This window comes from Poecilia latipinna, unplaced genomic scaffold, assembly GCF_001443285.1.
Source record: "Poecilia latipinna isolate Pla-1442-1.1 unplaced genomic scaffold, P_latipinna-1.0 Scaffold581, whole genome shotgun sequence".
Lineage (NCBI taxonomy): Eukaryota > Metazoa > Chordata > Actinopteri > Cyprinodontiformes > Poeciliidae > Poecilia > Poecilia latipinna.
The window spans coordinates 64,225-73,042 of record NW_015113197.1 but is presented as its reverse complement, the minus strand read 5'-3'; positions in this window follow the sequence as shown (position 1 = coordinate 73,042).

Here is an 8,818-nt window from a genome sequence, read left to right as displayed (position 1 = left end):
TACATAGAAATCAGTTTCACTAATTTGAATAATAAACTGATCTTGACTTCATTCTATCAGTTGGACTGTATTTGCTTGACTTGGAGTTTGTCTGTATGGCTTGGTTGAAGACATACAGACATTCAATATGGAGAGACTCAGACAGAGAAAGAAAGCGATTAAAAAGTTTAATGACAAACATTAAAGTCCTTTGGCATTCAGGCCCAGGCTGAGGATGTCGAGCTGGAACTTCGATAAGCTTGTTAAACATTCCAGATGCTGCATAGGAATGTAATCCCCCCGTGGCCTATACTGGTGGCGGAGGTCAAAGAAGGATGTGTGCCTGAAGAGCCAGGAGCTAAGGGTGGAGATGGGCAGAGGTCTGTTGATTGCAGCTGGTAAGCGGAGGAGGCCATGGATGAAGGTCCTTATCAGCTGGAGCTTGGTCGATGATTGGCCATGGTGTGGCTTGATCCAGCGCTGATAAGTCCAGGGTGATGAAAGTGAGGCGCTGGTTGATGAAGCAGGTGATGCTAGAGAATCTTCCAGATTGAATTTGCGCCGAAGCTTCATTAGTCTTTAAAAAGTACCTTGACACTTGGGTTTAGAAGTGATGCTTCTAAACCCATGCTTTATCTGCAGCATTGTTCATTAAAATGGCACATTACATGTATTAACATTTATGACCTGAACTTGAAGCTATAAAAAAGGGTCAGGTGGGATTGGACTTCATCTGCTGTAATGCGGGAACTGATCTGTTCTGCTGTGGGGAAGAACAAAACTCACAACTCTCAATTAACGGTTCTTCTACGCTCTTGGTGTACTTAAGTACATTTTTCATGTATATGTATTTCACTTAAGTAGATTTAATCATGGGTACTTTTGACATTTACTCCACTACATTTTGCACTAAGTATCTGTATTTTCTACTTCACTACCTTTCTATAAGGTGTTGCATTACACATTACATTCAAGTTGCATTGCTTTTTTGATTTGTTCATTAGTTTGAAAGTAATCAATGGCAAGGGGGGAATTGGTCCACTGAACCACAGCAAAGCGGGAAAGTAGAGCCCAGCTTTTCCTGTCATAAGTGTCCCAGTCCTGGTTATTGAATTAATATTAGCGCCATCTGAATGATCTCCATCTCATATTAACATTTACATTCATATTCAATAAATTAGAATATGGGTTCTGATGAGGCTCGTTTGTCAGATTTTGAAAACAACTTAGGCAGGTATTAAACATATTTTTCATTAGACTCATAGTTCTGCATTAAGTTGTTTTCATTAGCTCTAAGCAACAAATTATCATCACTAACAAATAAAAGCTTTAAAACAATTTGTGGAGAATTAATGTGTATCATGTGTTTAACTTGTGAGCTGAGTTACTGAAATACATGAATTTTTCATAAATATTCTAATTTATTGAAATTGACTGTAGTTAAGGATTGGTAGAGTGATGCAGGTTGTCCCTGAAATTCTGATGCAGAGAATCACAAATCTAAATCTAAACTGTTACAGAGAGTAAACACAATAAAACATGGTTTATCTGCAGCATTGTTCATTAAAATGGCACATTACATGTATTAGCATTTATTTATTTATTTATTTATTTATTTATTTATTTATTTATTTATTTATTTATTTATTTATTTATTTCGAACATGACAGAAAATAGAAATACAATAGCTGCACTTAATGATAGCAGGTTATACATTGAGCAAGTACTTTTACTTTTAATACTTTTAGTATTTACTCAAGTATAAATATTAATGTTTTACTTTTACATTTACTAGTGTTCATTTTTGTCTGTTTATTTATACTTTTACTTAAGTACATTGTTTGAGTACTTCTTCTAACCCTCTCCATGCCCCCAATGAAACCCAGAATGCTGGGGTAGCTGGTATTTCTTCACCTTGATCTAGCAAAGTTCATTGTGGTACCACTCAGTCCAGCATATACCCTTATCCAAACCCATTAAATTGCTCATTTATATCTTCCATTTATTACGACACAAACATGAGGGAATCACAAAATAAACAACATAAAGTTGGGCTAGAAACTGAATCAGTCATATTATGTCAAAACTCTGATGAATCCAGTCACAGACATCATACATCCAAATGTTCACATGAAGTCTTAGCCGCTTTGAGAGTTTCAGCTCAGTTCTGCTCCTGAGGCTTGTCTATTGGTCCTCTGCTCAGACAGCGAAGCAGCTCATTTCATTGGCTGAGCAACAGCTGAAACAGACATGAATGAGGTCTGCACATGTAAACATCCTGAGATGTGTAACCTGGCAGCTCACTGTGCCTGCTTTCTGGTTTCACTTCATTTTACTTGAAAATCTAATCAGTCACAGAATCTTTGTGTTTGCCAACACAGCGATCCAGTTAGAAAGTCTGAACGCCCCAGTTCATTCTGAGCCAGCATCTTAGTCTGAACATACTGACTGTCTGCACACTCAGGTTTGAACTTCTCCAAGCTTCTCAGCTGGAAACTTAAACCTAAATAACTCTTAAAACTTTAGCATCTGATTTAAAAAAAATGGTTTTAATGTTTATTCCTTTCTGTTTTCCTCCATGGTGGAACAATACAGCTTACTTCTGCAACCGTTCTTTAAGAAGTAAGTTCTAAACTTTGAATTTCTTGTAATTTTTCTCTTGTGATTGGAAATCTGGGCCATCTTTTCCAGCATGAGCTTGTTGAAAGTCAAGTCACACAATCTGAACTGAAATTAAGTCTGGACTTTGACTAGGCCACTCCAAAACCTTCATTTGTTTGAGCAAAAGTCATGGTTCCATCATTTACCATAAACTGTTTAGATCCTGTAGGCTTAGACCATCACACTGCAGATATGACCAAATCACGATGTGGGAACTCCAAACAAAGTCTGAATGTTAAAAATAAATCAAAAAGTGCTTCAATAACGTTTTAGTTTGACATTTTAGTTTGATTTAAGCAACAAGATTTTTCACTTAAATTGTACAGAATGCATGTTACATTATTGAGACAAGTTTTTAATGGGTCAGTATTATAAATTTTTGAGCTTTGCATCATGTTATAATTTTATTCCCTCATCGCAAACATACCTGGAGCGTTGCCTTGATTCTTTCATGCATGTTTGAGAAATCTTTTAATCTCCATGACAACCATTCAGATGTGCAAAACACCTGGGAGAAGCTAGCCCAGCCTTCGAGGACGAAGCTTGTCCATGGAGATGCAGTTTCTAAGCTTTCGAGCTTCCCCCTCAAAGAGCAGCCCTCCCTCAAATCCTCCACTTAGCTCCTTCAGACTAGCCAGGAGCAATTAGCAAACACTGCTGAGCTCATTGTACAGGCTACTTCTAAGAGCAACGCTGGTAAAAACATTGTTAAAGGGTTAGTGGAGCCATGACGACTCCCTGAAGACAGAGTTTCAGAAAGAGCAGGGGTTTTTAATGAGACAGAAGCCCAATTTCAAGGCATCACATTGAAAAGTTAAATTTATTTTAAGTTATATTTGATAAATACAGCATTTTTTAAACAACTGTAGTTACCTGATTGCACTATAAAATGACACTATGTGACTGGAAAATATATAATACTGCCCCTTTAAAGTTTTTGTCATGGTCTTTATTTTTTGCATTGTAAAAAACCTGGAGTTTGTATTTTAACTCAGCTGCCTACTGGTTTGAAGACTTGTGAGCAAAAGCCACAGCTGGGAAGATCCACACCCCCACAGTAACACCTCATCGCAAAACACAAGAAAAGCACAGAAAAGAAATATACACAACTATATTACTGTAGATTACATTTCTTATTTCTCTTCCGACCTCATGTGAAAAGAGCAACATACAGCAGTGGACATTTTAACGGGTCTTACAATAACAAATCTTATTTCTCAGTCAGTAATTTAAAAAGGAGCTGATTTAAGTTAAATCCATAACTGCTGGTATATTCTGGGTCAGAGTAGCTTTATAAAGCCACTATCCATTGTGTAATAATATACACTGCAGTTGAAAAGAAGGAAGGACTAAGATGAGGTAGAGGAATCCGATAAGGATGATCTTCTACGTTCCAAAGGATTCCAGAGCTGGATTTTTGGCTAACGTGATTCACAGTATTTCACAGTTTTAATTCCCCTTTACCCCCATCATCAGCACCGGATCATAACAGAAGTGGGACTTCATGTTGCATCACATAATAGCATGATGTTACATCATTTATACATCATAAGTCATTTGCTTGTGTCTCTGCTTTGGCTGAGCTCAAGCAAGTGCTGAAAAATAAATCAAGTGAGGGTTCTGGGTTTGGTATTTGCTCATGCTGATGTTTCCAAGATTTGTTTTTTCACTAAGTTAAATTAAAAAAATCCACACAGATTGATGTTTTCAAGCTTTTATTTTTTGATGATTTCCGCTTAAACTTGATGAAAAAAATATGACAGTGAAGATTGAAATATTACAATGGAAGCATTCTCACTACAGAAGTGTGTGTTTAAAGAAAATAATGTTTAAAATCCCCAGAAAGGTCGATATTTTCAATAGAACCTTTATTCTGGCAAATGAGTTTTATCAGAACACACATGATTGAATATGATGATAGACACTGACTAATCAGTGCCTGGTGATCTTCAACTACTGGTTTATTGATGGTAAAATGCTCCAACAGTTGGCTGACATCACTCTACTCCAATCATAGTGCCACCTCTTATTTTATCTTATATATTCATTCCATACCAATAGCCCATGTTAATTTTTACCAAATGCATTAATTCCCTTTACAGAAAAGTTTGCTGATTTTCTTTATTTTAAAATCTAAAAACAAACAAAATAAGATATATATATATATATATATATATATATATATATATATATTAAATAATATAGAAAATCATTTTGTAATACTAGATATTGTAAAATTAAGCTATTTTTGTTTTGTGAAAGGTTGAGAGCCTTTTGTGACTTTAAACATCCTTTGTGTTCCTGTGCACTCTGCTCTATCTTTTCAAACCCTGAGCTCGTCATGATAGATGGTAGGTTCTGGTTCTGCTGGAGGTTTCTTCATGTTTAGTGGGAATTTTTCCTCTCCACTGTCGCTGTAAAGTCAACGATTCAATGCAGCCGATTGTTACATCCTTGTCCAGTAGAAGCGAGTGATGCAAGTCATTGATTCGATCTGCTGGGTTTCCTTACAGAAAACTATTATTCAAAAACTACTTTGAATAATTAATTGAGTATGCTTTACTATTTGACAACTTGGATTTATTGGGATATATTTATAATTGATTTATGACTGATTTTTCTGCGAAGTGCCTCTAGACATCATTTATTTTGAATTGGTGTTATATAAATAAACTGAATTGAATTCATTGAACTGAATTGTTTCGCTGGACCAAAAGCAAAAATGGCTCTAAGGGTTGTAAAGATTGTTGACCCTTGCTCTAGCATAATGAGAGGCAATGTCACTAATGCAGCAGCAGGTGGCAGCATTGCTTGAGTAAAGTGTAACATACTGACTGAGTCAAACTGCTACAGAAAAACAGCTGCTGCGAAACTTCTCTTGGAGTCTGAAGGTAATGTTCAGCATTTTGTAAAAGTAACCAAGGTTTCCTAAATTAAGTTAAATTTCCCTGTAACGCCTGCCTTCCCCAGTTTGTTCTTGTGTAATAACAATAATCAAGGCCCACTGTTCTCTTTTTGTTTTTAACCTCTATTTTCTCAGAATGGCTTAGATACAGGCATAAACTTTATAATGTATACATAGGCTATCTGCATGTTAGAAGGCAAAAAGACAGCTGTATTTGAATACTTAGTGTAAAATACTAAATATTTTACACTAAAATATTTTAGTGTAAAATATTTTATACTAAACTATTTAAAAAAAAAAAATTTTTTTTTTTTTTTTTTTGTGGTACACAACAACACATGTCGTCTGCTGTTCCTGTTCACTAATTTCAGATTAGAATTGGGAGTTGTGGATGTTAAGCTATCTTACTACTTTACTACAACCCTCCCTGTAACAACAGACATGAGTATAAACAGTGAAAATCTAACTGCAACCAATAAGTCTGAAAAAGGACAAAGAGAAACTCAACAAAATATCATGCCAAAGTAAAAATCAAGTTATCCCACCACACAAAGCTTTAAAAACGAAGATAAGAAGAATTTAAGAGGCAAGCGGGCCAGATATACATCCGTCAATCACCACTGTCGATCAGCGATCACAAGGACCGACATCAAAGCCATCTTCAAGTCTTTGAATCTTGGCAGGAGAGCAAATATTCTCCAAATAAACTCCCTCTGACTCAGTCAAGGGTCCAAGTGAAGCAATCAGGACCATCATGGTGGTATGAAAAAAAAACATCTTTCAGAATCAGGATGGCGCTTCCTTTCTGCTGGTCTCCAGTAATCACTGATTCAAGAAAAAAAGTGGTCAAAGCTCTATGACTTCTAGATAAGCAGTGAGATCAAAGCCATGACAGTGTTTACTAAGAATAGTTGGTTTTGATGAGTTTGATTTGCTTGGATTTCTTGTAGGACTAGTTCCTAGTGGGGTCAGGAGGGGTTCTCCTTTTTATAGAAGTGGGGAATCAAGCCTCACAAAGACAACAGATTTGAAGTAAAAGGAGGAAACAAACATCAGTATTCACAGAAGGTAACTTCAAGTTATATGTAGAAAAATCCACCTTTTTGCAGGTTTTTCCACTGAGCTTAATATCTAAAATATTTGAAAGAAAATGAAGTTTGGGGAGCTGAAATACCTGTGTGCAATGCTACTTGACACACTATTGGCTGACTGGCTAGACAGTCAGTCTAGGATTGCCAATCATTTTACTTGGCATTGATTGACTGTGTCCAAGACATCCATTGGCTGAGTTTATCTTTATGGTTTAAAATCCAAAAGCAAATAACTTTTGATTTTCTAACTCCAAAAATATAATGCATTTTGAATACAGAAAACACCAAAGAAAAAAAATATTTGCCTGGATTGTCATGATGACATGTTTATGCTAACATTGGATCTAATTACACCATTTAATCACAGCATACCTTCAATGTGATGAAATTGGTTTCTGTCCATTAACTAGATATATAGCAGCTCTCTTTGTTGGAAATATAACTGGTTGTGAGTCATATAATAACATAAGATTACACAATTGACCACTTACTGACCCCAGTTCTACACCCAGCTGTCTGTGTGTTCTGACTCTCGCCATCTGTATTCCAGACAAAAAACTTGAAAGGAAGAAAAATGCTCTTAATTAATTGGCTGACATATTTTCCAGTCTATTTCCTGGACAATTTGGTGGGGGATGTCAATCAGATGGATTAGGCTTGTTTTTCTGTTAGTCCTCTGCTGACAGTAGAAAATGATAAAAAGAGAGGCTTATGTGACAGTAAATCCATGTTGATATTATTAAGCTTTCATCATGGGCTGGATTTAAAGATCTAAATTGCTTATTAACTTAGTTTTTTTGTGGCTGTTCACCTATCAACACTTCAAATAAGCCAGATATCAGAAGCATCCAGCCCACTGAATTAGATACCCTGATTCTTCTGGGGGAATATCCTTTCTACGATGGGGAAAAAGGCATCGACACAGACAGAATTACTGAGGAATGTGACCAGGTCAAGATAGACTCTCCCCTAATATGAACTTGGACTGTCCCAAAAAAGGACTTACAGTATTGTTAAAAGGATTAAATTAAAAGTCAGAATTCTGAGAAAAAAGTCAGAATTTTGACTTTTTTTTTCTCAGAATTCTGAGATTAAAGTCGAACTGTTTTATTTTATTTTTTTTCCAGTGGCCCTAATCCTCTTCCATAAATAACCTTTAAATACACGTGACTGAGATTTTAACGCATTTCCTATCAGATTGAAGCTAGCATCAAATAAGTGTGAATAAGCAGATAAACCTGTCCACTCACTCTTATCTGACCTCCTTGAAGTGTGATATGCAAAACATTTTTTTGACCAACCACATGTTGAGATTGATCAAGCTGCGAATTTTATTAAAACTGGACTGTTTTTATTTTCTTTTTCTTTTTGCTATGCAGGTTACTATTCATTTCTTCATGGTTGCAACATACGCTTTCTAAAGGTCATAGTGTCTTTTGGTTTCTAACAGATTCACCTTTTTTTAGCATTATGATATAACTGCTTGGGGCATTTTAAGTTATGTGCTCTAAAATCCAATTAAAATCACTATTAGTCATTCCTTTGCAGTAAAAACTGTCACATTTATGTCTGTTAACTGTATGGAAAAAATTTTTTAGGACTTATCCTGGTCTTGTTAACATTTGGACTGATAAAAGCTCGCCCAGTGACCACTTCATTCAAATCTCATCCATGAATGGTATACGGGTACAATGGATGGATAGTTTGTTTTATTGTTCAGATACATGTGTAGTTTAAACTGATTTATTCCCTGCCTGTCTTTGACATTCTCATTCACTATTTCTGAATTACGTTGCAGAGTATAAGTGTATGTACCTCAGTAAATCCTCATTAATTAATTTAGCTGACTGTGGCTCAGAGCTTTTAAAATCCCAAGATCAGGGTGTCCTATCATCTAATCCGAAGTCCCATGTCTGAGTTCATGCTGCAATCAATGGGTTGCTAGTTTGATTCTCACTCTGTCCGCCCCTGTTGTGTTCTTGGGCAAAGCAATTCGTTATTGATGGGTTGCTGGTTCGAAGTCCACCTCTTGTCATTGCAAGACACTTTGCCCACCTTGCCTCACATCTACATGTTAAGATTGTTAAAGTCAAGCAAGCATAAGTGACCTACTTTCCTTTTCCTCCCTAATTTTTCTTAATTAAAACTTTTTTCCTGAGCTTGTTATCTAGTTGTCAGTGTT